A 19,044-nucleotide genomic window follows, 5' to 3' on the forward strand; every position below is an offset into this window, starting at 1 on the left:
CAATGCAAATCACATAGAACAGAAATGATAATATCAGGATACCTAAAAATGATCATTATGGTGTGTGTACTCCTCGGGCTGAATGATGGGGGTGGAGATGCTCCTTCAGGTATGCAGAGCCAAAACTGTTTAGGGGTTTAAAGGTCAACACCAACACTTTGAATTGTGCTCAGAAACGCACTGGGAGCCAATGTAGATGCTTTAGGGCTGGTGTTATATAGTCCTGGCAACCGCTCCCAGCCCCGGGGCATTATTGTTGTAAAAGGTTGGACTGGGCTGCTGTGTTATTTGAAGCTTGATTGATTTAGTAAAAAAAAATTAAGGGAAGGATAATCTAAATTAATGCGCGCGTGACGGAACCCAAAAGTAAACACTTCCGGGCCCGCCGAGTATGCAACCCACAGCATATGCAACCCGAGGTATGACTGTAACGTTCTAGAATACTATAGAAAGCTCATTGAGTTCTGCTCAGTGTGTGAATAGATCTATAGTCATTTTCAGGACAAATATCTTTCCTACTATTAGATCTCCCTTCTTTTCATCAACACACCAGTGTCTCTGTGGACTGAAATTAAACTCAGTAAGAAACAAGAAGCAAATACCGATAAACAAAAAAAAAAGCATCTTACCAGTGACACCTTGGATTCCCGCAAAGGAGCAAACTGTGGAAAAGGAAAGGAGGCCGTGTTTTATAACTCCTGAAGTGGTCTTGATGTCTATGCTTCAACTTGTTTAATGGTTATTTAGAGTCTGTTGATGTGACACAATAAATTATGGCTATGGCTATGGGAAAAAAAAGATTTAAAAGGGGAAACCTAGATGTTTCTCAAATATATTTCATTGTCAGATTGGCAGTTGGCATGAATTTTAACCCATAATTAATTTTTCCCCATCGGTGAGGAAATGATTACTCTTTAATGATAAATAATAACCGAATTCCTGCATCACTGCAGTATATCCAGGAGTTCAGCAACGCTCATGTGTTACATTGAACTGAAGCGGGAAGCTGGATTAAATGTGTCATTCCTAGGCTCCATGAATTCATTGATCCTACAAATATGCTGATGTATGGTGGGAATATATGAAGTATAGTTGAGAGATGAAAAATTCAGTAAATGCTGAGAATCTTTATTTCCTCTTTCAGTGAAGTTTGTTTGTGATTTCTGAGGGGGAAAGGTTCCCTATTATTATTATTATTATTATTATTATTATTATTATTATTAACAAACCAAGTTTTCCGATATTTGTCAGAGTTGATCCTTCTCATTTAAAATGGGATGGACAAATACTGAAAAATTACAATACACTGCGTTTCGAAAGGTGGATGTTAAAAACCTGTCTTTTGGATTGTTCCCAATTACCATTTTACTTTTTCCCAATCACTATCAACTTTACTTAAATTGGTTTAGCTTTATACAAGTGCTATTATATAGCTAGTTATCTTGCAGTTATCTGGTGTGATTATCGTAAGAAACAACCAGTCCTAAAATAATAGTAATGTTGGTGGTAGTAAGAAGCAGGGGATATATAGATAGATAGATAGATAGATAGATAGATAGATAGATGATAGATAGATAGATAGATAGATGATAGATATATTCCTATTTAATTCTGTAGGGTTATACTTGTGGTTGTTCACACATAATGCTGGTTTGCTACTATGAGCTACTTTGCAGGGTGGGCAAACTCCATAGTTTGATCGTTTGGGTGTAGCAGCAAGCTATGTTTGCCACAAATTAGGAAGTGACTAATTCAACTGGAGTGCATGAATTGGTGGCACACAAGGGAACATGGAAGTCTGAGGTTTAAAGCCAAATTATGGTTTTGGCATTTTCTATGAACTGGCCAAATCTGTACGGTGGTGTCTCATTGCTGCCATATTCCTGGTTCACACGTTTACTTAAGTACTTAAGTTCACAGGTTTACTTAAGTTCTAATGTACAATTAGAACCTGAAAAGACTTCCTATATGTTTTCATGGGCTTGACTCTAAACAGTATAGAGTAGACCTATTGAAATCAGTGGGGCATAAATTAGTCAGTTTCAGTGGGTCCAATCTATGTATGATTAAAACTAGAGCCAACCCCATAGTTTGGGATCACAGTTATGAATTGTAAATTTGGATGTACTGAAGTATCTGGGTCAGTTCATTTAGATGGTTGGTAGGGATTTGTTCTGGCCTTAAAAGTTTTCCAACATATTGGTTTGATTCTGCTGAACTGAGCAGGAATTCTATAGATCTAGGACTTCTGAAGACAAGATCTCATACAAAGGAAATCTGAAATCACAGCAACATTAAGCAAATATTTATCACCCGTCATCTTCCAGCTTTCCATTAATTACTATAAGGTCATCGAAAAGTTCACAATATACTTTAAAAAACACACATTGTGCATCAAAATACGTAAGTTGAAGGACTTCCCTGCTGTAGTCACTATGTTACATATTTTTATCACATCCAGTCACTTAATTTTTACTTACTCAATCACATTTATTGATCAACACCTTTCTATTACAGCTAGAGCCATGTAGGTTTAGTACTTTAAAATGTAGTAATTGAACTATACACTGTGATCATCTAATTATATATTTTAGAGGTTGAGCAACTTATATTGATGATCTCAGTAGATGATATGGCAATTTTCTAGCAGATCTGCTTATTTTGACCGGGCTGAATATCACTGAAGCCATTAGTTTTGAAAACTGAAGTTCTGTGTGGTCATTTCATAATTTCCCATGAAGTTGAAGAACTGAGATGGTGGTGGGTTTGGGCTAGCGAAATGCCATGTGCCTTCTTGCCAAAGGAAACAAACCTGGGAAGAAGAGGCCTAAATAAGACCTATATTTAGCAATTAGAAATATATTTTTATTATAGGCTGCCTTTCTATGCAAAGTGACTTACATAGAACAATTAGAATATCAACAATTATATATATGATTGCCAATGTGCGGCACCCATTGGGAATCTGTAGGGCCTCATGACACACCTGGATTTGCATGAACAGGGTGGGCTATGGGAGCAGGTTGTAAAATAGCCATGGCCATAGCATGGAATGAGAAGGAGGCGGAATGTGGTGGTTTGAGTAACACCAGAATAGAGATCGAAATCGCAGTTAAAAAACAATAGCAGAAGTTTGAGTAAAGTACTATGGAATATTTGAGGGCTTCGAATCCTTCAACTCTGTCATATGAAGTAGTCAAAGCATTGAAGAGGGAGGCGTTTGAGTATAGTGAAAAAGGAGAACCAATGGGGGGGGGGCGAGTTCTAAATAGCTGCAGAGGTTTGAGTAAAACAGGGATGGAGAGATACTGAGAGTTTTCATAGTACCGTATTTTTCTGTGTATAACACGCCCCCATGTATAAGACGACCCCTATTTTTTTTGGACCGCAACCAAAAATGGGGGGGGGGTTGCCCACAGTTGTTGAGCTTTTTTTGGGGGGGGTAGTCATTGCCCCAAATTGCTCTACAGCCTGCCTGACAATGCAAATCGCATGTATTGTTGCAGCCACCAATCGTCTGCATGCTCGCCAACAAAAGCCCACCTGCACACTCGATGCAACCACAGCCGTTTGCACACACGCCTCGCTGATGCCATAAATGGACCGCACAATTGCTGCAGCTGCAGCCAATCCTCAGCAGGCCTTGCCGCAGAAACCAATCACACGCCCAATCACCGCTGCCAATCTCCTGCTGGCTACTGCAAACAATCGCCTCTGCTATCCGTGTATAAGACGACCCACAATTTTAGCCTATTATTTCTAAGGAAAAAAGATCGTCTTATACACAGAAAAATATGGTACTTTCATACAATGTATTTTGCTCTTGGTACAATGTGTGGTCTTCAGCAGGAAGGTCCAGAGTCAATCTAGTAATTTAGAACAGCTATATAAATAAGAAGCAAACACCCTTATATGTACAACACCCATCAACTGAACTGAACTTTCTCTAACTCAAACAGCTACCTGACAGGCTTGCTCTTAAGATATTTTCCATCATAAAGATGCAGTCATATATATCAGCAGGGTGTGCTGTAAAGGGGGCTGCAGAATAGGAGAGAGGCTAAGGCATGGAAATGATCGGCATGGAAAGAGAGTTGAGAAAAGTAAGGAAAGGGGGAAGGGAAAAGAGGGTAAGGTGAAAGTAAGGGTGTAAAGGGGGGGAAAGGAAGGGTAAGGGGTATGGGAAAAGGGGTGAAGATGAAAGTGGGGGCATGAAAGGATCTGAAGAATAGGAGGGGATGGTGGCTTCCTAACTGGGTGAAAGGTAAAAAGGGTGCTTAGTAGTTGCAATGTGTGGAAGAGGAAGATAGAGGAGGTTACCATGCAGACAGTCTGTGTGCAAAGGCAGTGGAGAGGAGAGCTAAAAGGAGGAGGAGATATGGGCATGGGGGTGAAGGTAAGAGAAGTGACTTCAGAAATAAGATGGGGAAGGTGAAAAGCGAGCAGAGTAGTTGCATGGGGTGGGAAGGAAATCCTTAATGTGGGGGGTGGGGTGGGGGGTGGCAGGGGGGTTGGTTAGTGGAGAAAACAGGGTCTTGGTCCCGAGTTACGGTTAGGTTTGCTTCATTTATTTAAACGTTTAGCTTATTTCAATGCAATTATTTGGAGGCAGGATAGCTGACACTGGACCACATCCAGACAGCCCCTTGCAAAGGGGTTTTAATTTCTTTCTGATTCCCTCTCCAACTACAGCCCCCCCTCGCTGCATACCATGCTATTCTTGAAGCTCCCCCAACCCTTAGCAATGGAGCTGAAGCCAGAACGAAACAACAGAAACCCCTGTTGCATGAGTGGAACTCCACGAGTGTCTCTTTGGATCTTGCCAGTTGTAAAGGGCTTATCCATTAGCCATTTAAACATGAACAAAATTGGTCGGCCGTCAGACCAGCAAGTGCTGAACCTCTTCCCCAGTATCAGCTTAAATCCTCAGCAGCAAATGTCAGTCAAATTAAGGGTCTTAGGTTGCATCTGCAAACTGCAAATCCTCTGAGAGCATTTGAACTAATTTCCACTGATTTCCTTGGGGCAATGCCCCCTGCCAACCTATAGTCAAGGTTGAGTTGATAGCACAGACCACTGTGATGCTGTTTTACAAACCCAAGGAAAGAGGCTGGATAAGACAGAGGGGAAGATTATGGGATGCAGAGCATATTAAAAGGGCGGCGGGAAGATTGGCATACACCCAATGCCTACTTGCCTTTATTTACAATATTAATATTTCTAGTTGCACAAATCTGATGAGAGAATCCAAACTACCAAGTGGCACCAACTTTCTGTAGGGAACAGATATCTATAGGGTAAACTGTGGCTTTTGCTAGAGGCCCCTGTCCAAGAACGTTTGAAGTTATATGGAGACTTTCCAATATCTTTAATCTCTATTGGCCGAAAACCTCATTGAAACTGCCAATTTTGCTTCACTGATTTTTTCCAGGCTCAAATGCATGACTACAAAACTTAGAAAAAGAAAAAGAAGAACTACTGTCTGAAATAAATTATTAGATACTAGGCTGGAGAAAACAATCCACTTTATTATTCATACCTATTTGAACCATTTTTTTTGGGGGGGGGGGAATAAAAGACATGAAAAAGTAGATAATCATTTTATTTCAAAATCTCCCAGAGCAGCAAAATTGCTAAGCGTAATACTTTCGTACCAAAGGCCAGATTGGACAAAGGCAAACAATGTATATTAGACGTCTCATGAAAGTGCTTAAAAAGTACACACATTGAAATGTAAGTGCAGACTACTATTAATGTCAAGGCAGGAACTGGTGTGTCATTTTGAGTGGTTTGGGAATACTTTTGAAAGTGTTGGTTCTTAAGACTGCAAAATGTCCTGGGCTGGCACTTCCCAGCTTCTCTGTTCTTTAAGAATGTAAGACGAGCTTGCTGGATCAGACTAATGGCCCATCTAGTCCCGCATCCTATTCTCACAGTGGCCAACTGAATGCCTGTGGTAAACCTGCAAGCTGGACTAGATCTGCCCACCAAGGGTTCCCAGCAACTGGAATAATTTTCATTTCCACACAACCTGAGGCAGTGACTCCATGTCCCTGACTTCACTCAAATGGCTTTACTAATGACCAAACCATAGATAACATTGGGTTGTATCCATTGGCGCCTTTCCATTAACAGAAGGCTCTTTAATCCAGTAGAGGCTTCCAGGAAAGGAAGGGAATGGGAGGCGGTTTTCACAAATGCCTCCTTTTTCCTGGAGCCAGACTCTCTGGGGAAGGGGCCACATCAACACTGACATTGCTACATTTTTAACAGCTCCCCATGTCCACCCACCCAAATCTCTTTAACTTAGGCAGTTTAGCTTCATAAAGTTAATGGGGGGAAATCACCTAATGAAATCCATTACGGAGTGGTACTTTGTTTTGCCACGTCAAGATGATCAGCGATGCTTGCAACTGCAGACATTTTAGTTCCATCAGGCTTTCCCAGCTGGATGAATAGGTCGTCTCCACCATAGCTGTACATTTTGTTTTGCTTTTAAACCCAACATCTGTTATTTTTGTAACTGCTCTGTTAGTTTTTAAAGCTGTTTTAACATTGTCCTGGGACATGTGTGGAAGGCAATAACTAACTAGCTAACTAATTAACTAACTAATTGCAGCAGCCCAGCCTTAACCTGGCCTACCAAGCTGTCCTCCAGGCCCTCTGTTCCTTTCACCACCATATTCTGATCTGCCAACAGAAGAGAAGAGAAGGAGAGCAGTTCGAATTTGACACTACAAACAGCGAAGATGGAGAAAGAATGTTCTCCACTTTCCAGAGTTTTGTTCACTGATGTTTCCAGGAGTTAGGCCATCGTTTCTTGAACACGGAGACACTTTCTGCTGGCAAGTCATGTGAATATTATGATAATGGCAGCAATGCCCGAAATGATTTGATTAGACATTCTTTTAACTGGGGGTGTGTTTGTGTATCTGTTTCTATATATGTGTATGGAAGTCTTTGCTGGATCATAGAATCATAGAGTTGGAAGAAACCACAAGGGTCATCCAGTCCAACCCCCTGCCAAGCAGGAAACACCATCAAAGCATTCTTGACATATGCCTGTCAAGCCTCTGCTTAAAGACCTCCAAAGAAGGAGACTCCACCACACTCCTTGGTAGCAAATTCAACTGTTGAACAGCTCTTACTGTCAGGAAGTTCTTCCTAATGTTTAGGTGGAATCTTCTTTCTTGTAGTTTGAATCCATTGCTCCGTGTCCGCTTCTCTGGAGCAGCAGAAAACAACCTTTCTCCCTCCTCTATATCACATGCTTGAACATGGCTATCATATCACCCCTTAACTTTCTCTTCTCTAGGCTAAACATACCCAGCTCCCTAAGCCGTTCCTCATAAGGCATCGTTTCCAGGCCTTGGACCATTTTGGTTGCCCTCCTCTGGACACGTTCCAGCTTATCAGTATCCTTCTTGAACTGTTCTGCCCAGAACTGGACACAGTACTCCAGGTGAGGGATCAAAGAGCCCTCTGTGAATGGAAGGATAGCATTGGATGCAGCCTATTAACCTATTGCTTAAAGAATCCTAGCCTGAAGCCTATTTAAAAGTTGGCTGTAAACACTTTAAAGAAAAGGAAAAAGCTCTTTATTTTTATTTTTTTAAAAAAGTGGGAGATGATTTCTGGTTAGGACTGTGTATGCCTGTTTGCTTTACAGGACAGTATTTTTTCTTCCTCAGATGTGACTGAAGGACTGGTGTAGGAAAAATATTTCTCTCTTTCCCATTTGAAGTTGCCCCCACCTGTCCTCTAAAGAAACTTTAATTGACCAAAAGCAAAAGAATGGAGTGGTGGCCGGGGAAAGAATCCTTTAAGAGAAAGAGGGAAGAAAAGAAACTCAGCACAAAAGCTTTCTGCTCTCAGATAGGCCTGTCAATAGTTGTGTATTACTCTTTGAATGAAAACTGCAATGTAAGCAACATCCTGACACATATCATATTTGAACTAGGCCAGAATGGATGTGAGTAATAAAGTATCAAAAAGTATAGCCATCCTATATTGTAAACTCACACCCTGCAGCGAGAGATAATAAAGTAGTATGATACATCAGCTCTCTAATCCAGGTATTTCTCTGGAATACCTCATAATTATCGGACCGGACAAGGAGATTGCAGGATTGACAGGGAGTCTGCATCTCTCTGAAGTTTCCCCCCTCTTTTTTTCCAGAGTGTTGATACGTGTACGCTTGTGCTGATAAGAGTGGTGACTGAAACAAAAAATCCCCAACTGCTTCAGGGGATGGAAAAGAGGACTGGGTAGAAACAGCTTCCTCTCTCTGCCCTTCTTCCCCGTGCAACATATCCCACATCAAAAGGCAGAAAGAGCTTCTCTGTCCTCTTCACAGCTAGCCAGAATTCCTTTTCACTCATCTCGGAGAAATGCCCCATCAAAGAAGCAGGCTAGCATCACCCCTCCACTCCCAAGTCTGTCAAACAGAGTTGAAATCTTCAAATCAGCATCCAATTTTTTTTATATAAAAAAAAATCTTTGGAATGTCAGAAGTTTTCATTGAAAAAGATCTATGAAATAGATTTCCCTCCTAACAGCTGTGTTTATGGCAAATGCTATCTCTCCCTATCTTCTTATAAGCCAGGCATATAAAACCTTTCAGACGGGTATTACTCAGCAAGGGATTAATCCTTTCAAACATCACATCCTTGACCTGAATGTTTACTTTAGTAGAGGCTATAATGATTACTTAGCTTACACTGTGTCTAAACAGTCTTAGACGCATATTCAGGGCTTCTTGGCATGGCGGCAAATATGTGTGTCAGGTAATAAACATGTATTTCCCATAGGTTAAGACTTAAACGTATTAGAACCTTGTAATATATCTGAGCTTGAGGCTTAATTTTTCCTAACCAGGTGAAATCTCAACATAGGGTTCATTATTATTATTATTATTCACCTCAAGGCGCCTGTAATAACATTCTTCACAGGGGGACAGAGAGACAGGTTCTTGAGAGAGGCTATGACATCTTATAGGTTTTACTCCAGCAAATTCAGTGCATCTGAGTCCCAGAGTCCATAGGTAAAGGTAAAGGACCCCTGACAGTTTTTTTTCATTTATTTTTATTTTTTTCCATAACAAAATAAATACATTTAACACACATACATTATAATCTACAAATCAATACCAATGCTCCGCCAAGCCTATGACTTCCCTCCAAATTGGGGGCGGTGGTGGCGGCTAATACCCCAGAGGACAGGATCACACTTCAAAATGACCTTAACAGATTAGAGTGCAGTTGTGTGCCGAGGCACCAAGAGGACCCCCAATAACTCACACAGACACCATAATTTTTGTTAAGGTTTTTGGCATTAAAATTTGGCCACAACTTTTTTATTAAAATACAATCAATTAAATGTGAGTGGTTGCTTAGTCATTGGTTCCCAGCCATCTGTCTCCCGCCTGGGACAGATCTGACTCCCTCTATCCTAGTAGGGGAGTCAGTAAGTAAGCACCCCCTGAGAGAGGACGGGGCAGGGGGCACAAGCCCTTCTTTGTCCTCTCCCCAGATGCTCCCCGAGGCTCATGCGTGGTCCTGACCCCTAGCGGGGATAAACAGACAAACATGTGGAGCCCGGGATTCCTTTAACGGAATACTTCTATATGGCAGCAGCAATCACATGAGGGTCAGGCCCAGCCGAAATCCGTACCCCTCAACCAATTATTTGAACCAATGACTAACCACAACCTTACAAGTTGTGACTAGTTGCAGTATGGTAAGCAAAAACCACCTGACACCAGCCAATCAGTCAAGTGGAAAAATTCCTACCAGGCCCCTGAATACAGGCGACCACCTAGACAGGCACTGCAAGGTCAAGCAAAGGGGCCTAAATAAAGCGGAGGGTGGGCGGGAGATTCGAAGCGAGCAGCAAAGAGGTAGCACAAACTGCTCCTTCAGCTTAAACCAAGCAAGGGCTGTCAATCAACAAATTGCAACAAGGAAAAATCCCCAGCAACAATTAAACCACCAATCAAAGCCAAATATCAGACCCACCCCAAGGCCCTGGGTCGTCTTGTTAGCCCTGCCGCAACCCATGCTCTCTCCTATGGAGAGAACCTGCTCAAGTGAAGAGGGAGCAGAAGGTGAGCTGAGCTTGGGAGACACTCTGTAGGTTTTGTGGCTTTGTCTTTTTGGGGCTGTGTGTGAGAAAGTTTGTGTGCTTATTTGTTTTCTTACTAGTTTGTGTGCTTGTGCTGCTTTTCTAGGGCTTCTGCCTCTTGGATTTGGGTGACTGTCCAGGCTTGTGTGTGTGTTGTTTCTGGCTGGTGACCTTACAGTGACCAGCAATTTGTGGGTTGCCCTGGTAGCATGGTGCGCTCCAGCCAACATCAGCCCCACTTTATATGCTACAGCAGAGCTTTCCAAACCGAGTGTCGTAACACGTTAGTGTGTCAGCTGCAGTGTGTAGGTGTGTCACACAAACACTCCCCATGCTCCTCCTAGGGCTGGAAAGGGTTTAGTTTAACTCAGTGCTTTTTTTTCCTGGGGGGGATGCAGGGGTACACATACCCCTAAACATTTTGTGAATCTAAGTTTGGCCTCGTTGAGGGACAGTATTTCAAAATGAGTAGGAAAATGAGAGTACCCTTAAACATTTTTTAGGGAAAAAAAGCACTGGTTCAACTTCCGGTTTGCTAGTAAAACTGAAATATTGTGTTGCGAAATGATGCACGTCAAAAAAGGGTGTCACCAACATGAAAAGTTGTGTCATGTTGAAAAGTTGTGTCAAAAGTTGTGTCAAAAAAGGGTGTCACCAACATGGAAAGCTCTGTGCTACAGGGTCATTTAAAATAAGAGGGTTTAAGTCTAAGTTTAAAGATTCAGAAGGCGCTCCTAGACATAAAATCAGTTCCTCAGTTGAAGAAGACGCCTAGGTAAACTGAAACTCTTTAATGCATGGTTCACACATGTGTTTTTATTATTTATATTATTTCTTGAGTACAGAATCATGTGCTAGCCTGTGTAGAATGATTCACGTTTCACTTCACACCACCTCAAGCACAGTTTTTTTTCCATTGGAACGGATTCACAGATTCAGAACTGTGTCAGGCAGAGTGGGGACCAGAGCGCTGAGCTCTGCCTGCCCCAGCCGCAACCTCCACAAGAGTGGGAGGCAGGCATCTATAAGGAGCAGCCTGCTCTGGCTCTCTGCGCCATCAAAGTTCTAAATCACATAGGAAACCTCCATGCATAAAAAGAAGGATTTCTGCTTCAAAAGTTATGCCTCCATCTTGGGAGGATGGGGATGACTGGAATTTGCTACCGTAGGAAGCAGTAATGGCCGCCAACTTGGCTGGCTTGAAAAGAAGATGAGAGAAATTCATGACAGCTAGCCATATTGGCAATGCTCTGCCTCTGGAAACCAGAACTCTTTAAAAAAATTTTTTTTTAAATAAATCTTTATTAAGGTTAAAAATACAAAACATAAGAAATAATAATAAAATGTCACAATGAAAATAATACAAATATTCCAAATAGACCAAATAAGCAAGCTAAAACATTAAACAAAAACTATGCATAAACTAAAATTATTATCTCCAATATCTCTCCTGAATCAACTATGTTTCATAAAAGGATATTCATCCTTCATTTATAAACCGACTTCCACTTGTCTTCTTCCCGGACTAAAAGTCTCATACTTTTTAACACTGCTTCACTTAATTTCCAACCTTTGATCTGTACGAAATGTTAGAAGTAAATCCAAGTTTTTATCATGGGGCACTGCTTTTTGAGATGCTCCCCAATTTTGAACAAATTTTTTTTGCCCCCTCTGAGTGCATTTGTTAATTTTGCTAATTCCACATAATTTAATAATTTTTTTGCCATTCTCCAATTTTTGGAATTTCTTCTTTTTTCCCAATATTTTGCAAGTAAAATTCTTGCTGCTGCTGTTGCGGATAAAATAACTTTCTCATCCTGTTTATTTACATCTTCCCCCACCAGGTCCTGCATGCAAGTCTCCAATAGGCATCTGGCTGGCCAGAATGCTGACTAGATTTTTATTATTATTTAATAATAATAATAATAATAATAATAATAATAATTTATTATTTATAACCCACCCCTCTGGCTGGGTTTCCCCTGCCACTCTGGGTGGCTTCCAACAGAAAAATAAAATACAGTAATCTATTAAACATTAAAAGCCTCCCTAAACAGGGCTGCCTTCAGATGTCTTCTAAAAATCTGGTAGCTGTTTTTCTCTTTGACATCTGATGGGAGGGTGTTCCACAGGGCGGGTGCCACTACCGAGAAGGCCCTCTGCCTGGTTCCCTGTAACTTGGCTTCTCGCAACGAGGGAACCGCCAGAAGGCCCTCGGTACTGGACCTCAGTGTCCGGGCAGAACGATGGGGGTGGAGACGCTCCTTCAGGTATACTGGACCGAGGCCATTTAGGGCTTTAAAGATCAACACCAACACTTTGAATTGTGCTCGGAAACGTACTGGGAGCCAATGTAGATCTTTCAAGACCGGTGTTATGTGGTCTCGGCGGCCGCTCCCAGTCACCAGTCTAGCTGCCGCATTCTGGATTAGTTGCAGTTTCCAGGCCACCTTCAAAGGTAGCCCCACGTAGAGCGCATTGCAGTAATCCAAGTGGGAGATACCTAGAGCATGCACCACTCTGGCGAGACAGTCTGCAGGCAGGTAGGGTCTCAGCCTGCATACCAGATGGAGCTGATAGACAGCTGCCCTGGACACAGAATTGACCTGCGCCTCCATGGACAGCTGTGAGTCCAAAATTTATTCAACTTATACACCGCCCTATAACCGGAGGTCTCAGGGTGGTTTACAACAAGACCACAACATATAAAATCAAGCCAAACTGGCTTCTCTTGAAAACCAGTTACTTGCAGGTGGACATTAGGGCCCGCCAAATTGTTGCAACCTTAACCAAATAAGAGTGAAACCCATGCATTTTATACACAAAAAAGCCAGTTAGATTGGATTATATGTACTGTGGGTGACAGCATCGGGGAATGAATTCAGCTGCTAGTGCTCAGCTGAAAGGATAATTATTTAAAGCCTTACACTTTATTAGCTGTTAAACTATTTGAGTCCCTTCTATAATTATAATTCTTCTTTAAATAAAGCTGTGCTTGACATCCTGGTTGCGCATTTTATAGTTTTTCCAATGAATTTTAAAGCCTCACCTTTTCAGTGAGAGGAATGTAGCCGCCACACCAGGGAATCTATGGCTGCCAGCCTCTCCATATGTTCTGTCATTCCTACACTTTTAAGCCCAATTGCAGCATTGCTTTCATAACAAATGTAAATACACTTCTGACTGAGAATTCTCTTAGTTGAATAAACTTCAAAGGATGTGGCCCCAATGAAGAAGCTTTTTGTTCATCCGCCGCTGTTCACCTTTTGAAAATGTCCCATTTCTCAGTGTAAATTATGCAATGGTTGCCACTTAAAATTTAAAAGATGCACTCATGATAGAGTCGGCATATGGTCTTGTAGATCACAAAGGACCAGATTATGCTCTGCTTAACATAAAAGCCCAGTTTACATGTTACGGTGCCAAGCACTGGCTCCTTTGCATTGCCCCATGTGGTAAAAATGAACTAATCTGCAAGGTGAGTCATTCCACTTGGACAACTCACCACCTGGTTGGAACTTCCACACAGGGACATAGGAAGCTGCCTTACAACTGAGTCAGACCAATGGCCCATCTAGCTCAGCATAGTTGACACTGACTGGCAATGACTTTCCATGATTTCAGACCAGAGTTTCTCCCAGCCCAACCTGCTGATCTCGGAGATTGAACCTAGGACCTTATGCATCTAAGGCAGATGCTCTACGTTTGAGCTGCAGCCCTGCTTGAAGCAAGGACATAAAGCCATAGCAATCTTCACAAAGCAGAAAGGCTTTTGAAAAGAACACTTCAATGTTCTTCGGTTCTCACTGTTGTCTCGCCCAACAGCATCCACAAGGAACAGCCATCCTATGATAACTTCCAGTCAATCTGTGGGAGGGTGGTCATGTGCCAGCCCGCACTGACATAAGCAGGATATACCGTATTAGTATATACAGTAAACTGGACCATAAAGAAGGCTGATCGTCGAAGAATGGATGCTTTTAATTATAGTGCTGGAGGAGACTCTTGAGCAGGCATCCCCAAACTGCGGCCCTCCAGATGTTTTGACCTACAACTCCCATGATTCCTGGCTAAGAGGACCAGTGGTCAGGGATGATGGGACTTGTAGTCCAAAACATCTGGAGGGCCGAAGTCTGGGGATGTCTGCTCTTGAGAGTCCCATGGACTGCAAGAAGATCAAACCTAGCCATTCTGAAGGAAATCAGCCCTGAGTGCTCACTGGAAGGAGAGATCGTGAAGCTGAGGCTCCAATACTTTGGCCACCTCATGAGAAGAGAAGACTCCCTGGAAAAGATCCTGATGTTGGGAAAGATGGAGGGCACTAGGAGAAGGGGACGACAGAGGACGAGATGGTTGGACAGTGTCATAGAAGCTACTAACATGAGTTTGACCAAACTGCAGGAGGCAATGGAAGACCTGGTGTGCTCTGGTCCACGGGGTCACAAAGAGTCGGACACGACTAAACGACTAAACAACAACAACAACCACAACCATATTGGCCCAAATATAAGCTGCACCCGGAAATAAGCCTCACCTTTAAAATTCGGCAGCTCGGGGGAGGCTTGGGACCAGTGGGCGGGCTGGGCACTGTTGCACCACGCTCCTGGGCTGCTTCCTGAGGGGAGAGCCATGCCGCTTTGCCAGCAGCATAAGGTCTCGAATATAAGGCACATTTTAACTTTTCAAGATCGGAATTTGAAAAACAACAACTGTGGCTTATATTTAGGCCAATACGGTAGGTTGGGCATTAAATGTGGGTTAATGGTGAAGTGCCATAAATTGAATCAAGGTTGACTCCTGCATGTGCTTGCAAGTTTACACGAGTACCTTGACATAAAAAGGCATATATGGAGCACAATATGGGCTTCAACTTTTCTTTTTGGCTGCCCTTGGTGAATGTGGTCAGGAATCAAAGTTTGTATTTGGTTTACACTTTACTAGACTAATTTTTGATCAGGTAACCATAGACTCATAATGATAGAGTGGACCCAATGAACCATCTAATCTAATTTCCTGGCCCAATATAGTATATCTTGTCATTTCTTAGGTGAAAGATTTTCAACAGTTTGCTCAGGGGATGAACTGCATCAGTGGTTAAGTAACCTTTCTAACTATTTGATATGGCCTTTCACTTTTTAAATATATTTGATACGGCTTCTCAGTTGAAAAAGTGAGAGATTGTCTTGTTTCTTCTTTCTGAAATGTGCTTGCTACAGAAGAAAATAAATAGAATAAAAATTAACCTTCCACTGTAGACAAACAAGTATATTTCAATGAATTATGCTGGGAGTAGGGCTTCTAAAAATGCATATACAAAGCACGAAAGTTTTCACTGTACCTGTAAAGTCCACAGCCACTTCTCTTGGGGTGATTTCATCACAAATTGGTAGTGACAGATTCAGGATAAATGGCAAATAAGCAATGGCATGACATCAATAAATATTGCATACGACAATGTTATATGTTATCGTTTAAGCAAACCAATATATCACAGTTACATACCCATTCCTGGTTAACTGTGATAGTGCACATGAAAACATTATTCAGTTCAATGAAACATGGGAGATAATGACATTTAACAAAGTGCAATCATAAAACCAAATTTAAGCCGCTTGCCTCTCTTTGAAGGAAAAGAGGCAGCCCTAATTTTGATTATACCAGCTTATCTAGATTGTGGGCTAGGGTGTTTCTCATGGCCAGTAAATATGATAGTCTTCCTGAAAGTAATTTCAGATGTCCTATATCTAAATGTACCTTGAGACAATGAAAGGAAAGTGCTGTTGGTTTCTGCTTCTGTCTGCAAGTGCTATACACCTCTAGGTAATGTGAAGTTTGAAGAGTTGCCTTTAACCTTAATGGCAGGATGCTTCCCTCAAGTGCCTGCTCTGGTTATGGATGGACTAGACCAGGCATCCCCAAACTTTGGCCCTCCAGATATTTTGGACTACAATTCCCATCATCCCTGACCACTGGTCCTGTTAGCTAGGGATCATGGGAGTTGTAGGCCAAAACATCTGGAGGGCCGCAGTTTGGGGATGCCTGGACTAGACAGTGGCTGTAGCCTGTTGGAAGGCTGGATCAGAGTCTTTGCTTTCTTTCCAGTTGATCATCTCTGATGCATTAGAATCTGTGCATTGATCCACAATTTTTCTATTGGAGCTACATAGGCTCTATATGTTATAAGGTCTGTCTTATGGGACTGGCCTCTTTTCATGATATGTTTTCAATAAAACCGGAATTAAAAATAAGACATTTTGGGACTGTCAAACTATAAATTATGGGAAAGCAAATTAAAGTTATGATGAGGGTAGCTCAATTCTCCTCAAAAGGAATTACTGTAATTAATTGAATCAATTAAAATGCCTACCTCTAACTACATTAGAACAGGCATGTACAACAGGTAGATTGTGATCTACTGGTAGATTGTGGGGGGTCCATGGTAGATCACGGGAACCCCCACTAAAAAACAGAAAAAGCTCAACAACGTTGGTAGATCACTGCCAGTTTTTTAAATAGTGCAAGTAGATCTCCGTCTCTTGGACATGCCTGCATTAGAATATTGCAGTTACTTGCCTTTTTAGAGGGTGAAACTGAATTTTTGCAAAGAAAATATTTTTTTCCTATGAGCTGAATGATCTTTTATTATTTTAAACCAAATGTGACAGCAAGATTCTTCCAAGATTTCCTACCACGTGAATAGATCATAAATGCTGTTTTTTACAGAACTAGGCACAATTTCAACATCCTGAATCCAACTATGCTTCCTCCATTTTTCCTCATGACAAACTCCAGCCAGGTTCTACTTAAAGTAGCTGAATTTAAGTAGTATTATTACAATTGTCTTCAGCTGAAATCTGCTTGAAGTAGTTTCACCTCAACCAAGTTGTTGACTGGGCAATGGTTTCCTATTCCAGCTTCTGCCGAGAGAAGCCGTGCATGACACCACTTCCCCTTTGGTCAACCACATTGCCAAAATCCAACATACCCCATCCGTTTTCCCCCAAGGATACACATTGACACATCCTGGCAAATGTGCTTATAAAACCCTGGATTATTTTTTTAGTGAGGTATTTATTTAATAAATTTTTATCCCACCCTTCCTCCCATCCAAGAACATCTTAAAATGCTTTAAAACATTAAGAATGGACTAAAAATGGTCTGACCTCATCATTATTGACCTTAAACTTGATTGCACAAAAGCCCTAAAAACATTATTTGCATATCAAGAACAAAAAAAAAAAAAACAACCCCAAGCTTCCTGTATGAAACCTGTCTAAAGTTTCTGGTGATCCACTGCAGAGTAGTGTTCTCAAGTGCAGTCCTTTAATAATACCACACTCACACCCTCAACGTTAATATTGGCATGTGGCTGTATTAATTTTGTTTAATTTTGTTCCCTTACCTACAGTAAAAATTTCCGATAGATCTTTATTTTAAATGTCTAGCGATATTGCTTCTGTCAAATGTGAATAGAACTGCTTGATGGTTTTATCTGCAAAAGCAGATGGTATGTCAGAATACATTAATGACCAACATTTTCATGAGGAGAAATCAATTGCTTGTTTTAGCAAAATGTGAGCCTTTGCACATTCACTTATCCTAATATGAATTGCCATGGATTTACTGCTAAAAGTATATATGTTTTCCCTTTAGAAGAACTGCAGAAACAAAACTGTTCTACTCTTTTTTGCTATCGTTTCAAAACTAATTCATACTGCCACTGGCTTACTCAAAATGGTCATGTAGGTCTAACCCCTGCAATGCAGGGATTTAAACGCAAATTCTCACTTAACGAAAAAAAAATTGTCCTAACTTCTCCCTAGCACATGCAGACAGAGGCTCAAGATGAGGGAAGTCCAAGATGAGGGAAAGCCACATTTCCAAAAAGTGTATATTAGGGGAAATTACATAGGAAAATGTGTATATTAGGAGAAATTTGCTGTAAATTGCTGATTAATTTTCAGGACAGCCTTTTTTAAAAAATGCGAACTGATGAGGAAATGTGAAAAATCAAATTTAAGATTGGAAAAGTAAGAAGCTGAAACCAAAATTGACGGATTGACCCATCCCTAATGTGTACCTGTGATGCTTCGTTAAGTAGCCAAAACCTCAGTATCTCCAGCCCACAGAGAATGTGACAACTGTAACTGGATCCTTTCCATAGTAGCTAAATGGACTGTCTGTGAGATATACTTGTGGCCTGGCTCATTCATGTTCACTGCACAGTTTCTTTGTTATTTTATGATAAACTAAGCATGTATATTATAAATATTAATGTTACAAATGACATGATATTGGAATGGATTTGCATTCCATTTGTAAATCAGGATAGTTGTGGCACTCCAGAGGTTGGACTTCCATCTCCCCTGACCATTGGCCATGCTGACTGGGACTCGTGGAAACTGGAATCCAACGTTATCCAGGGGGCCACAGATTCTCTAGCCATGCTGTAAATTCACGGATGTTGCAGTAGATTTCCTCTATCAGTAGGGGATTGGACAGGATGACTTTAGAAGTCCTTTCCAGCTCAATGATTCTATGAAACTATGCAACCTGTTTTGATGCTATTGTGTTATTTTATACATATAAGTTGCTTCTGAAGCAGCAGTTTCTCTCTACAAAATTCTGCCCCCACTTTTTGATAGCTTTACTGTGAGAGGATGTGATTTCTTGCATCCTTTCATTTCGCTGAAAGCTAGATGAGGAAAGAATCTCTCACGAGCAGAGCTCTCTGAAAATAATATTTTCAACATCTTCCTTTTTTGTTTTTGTTTTTAAGAGAAATGTGTCCCAATTATCAACCGAACAAGTTCTTTAATGGCCAGTGAATAAAAGGCTCATCAGGAATTTCAGCTGAGAGGAATCATGGTTTCACCTGAACAAGAACAATTAATTTGCTTCCCTACAGATCATTGCTTCAAA

Source organism: Zootoca vivipara, chromosome 1 (genome assembly GCF_965207765.1).
Source record: "Zootoca vivipara chromosome 1, rZooViv2.hap1.1, whole genome shotgun sequence".
NCBI classification, from domain to species: Eukaryota; Metazoa; Chordata; class Lepidosauria; order Squamata; family Lacertidae; genus Zootoca; species Zootoca vivipara.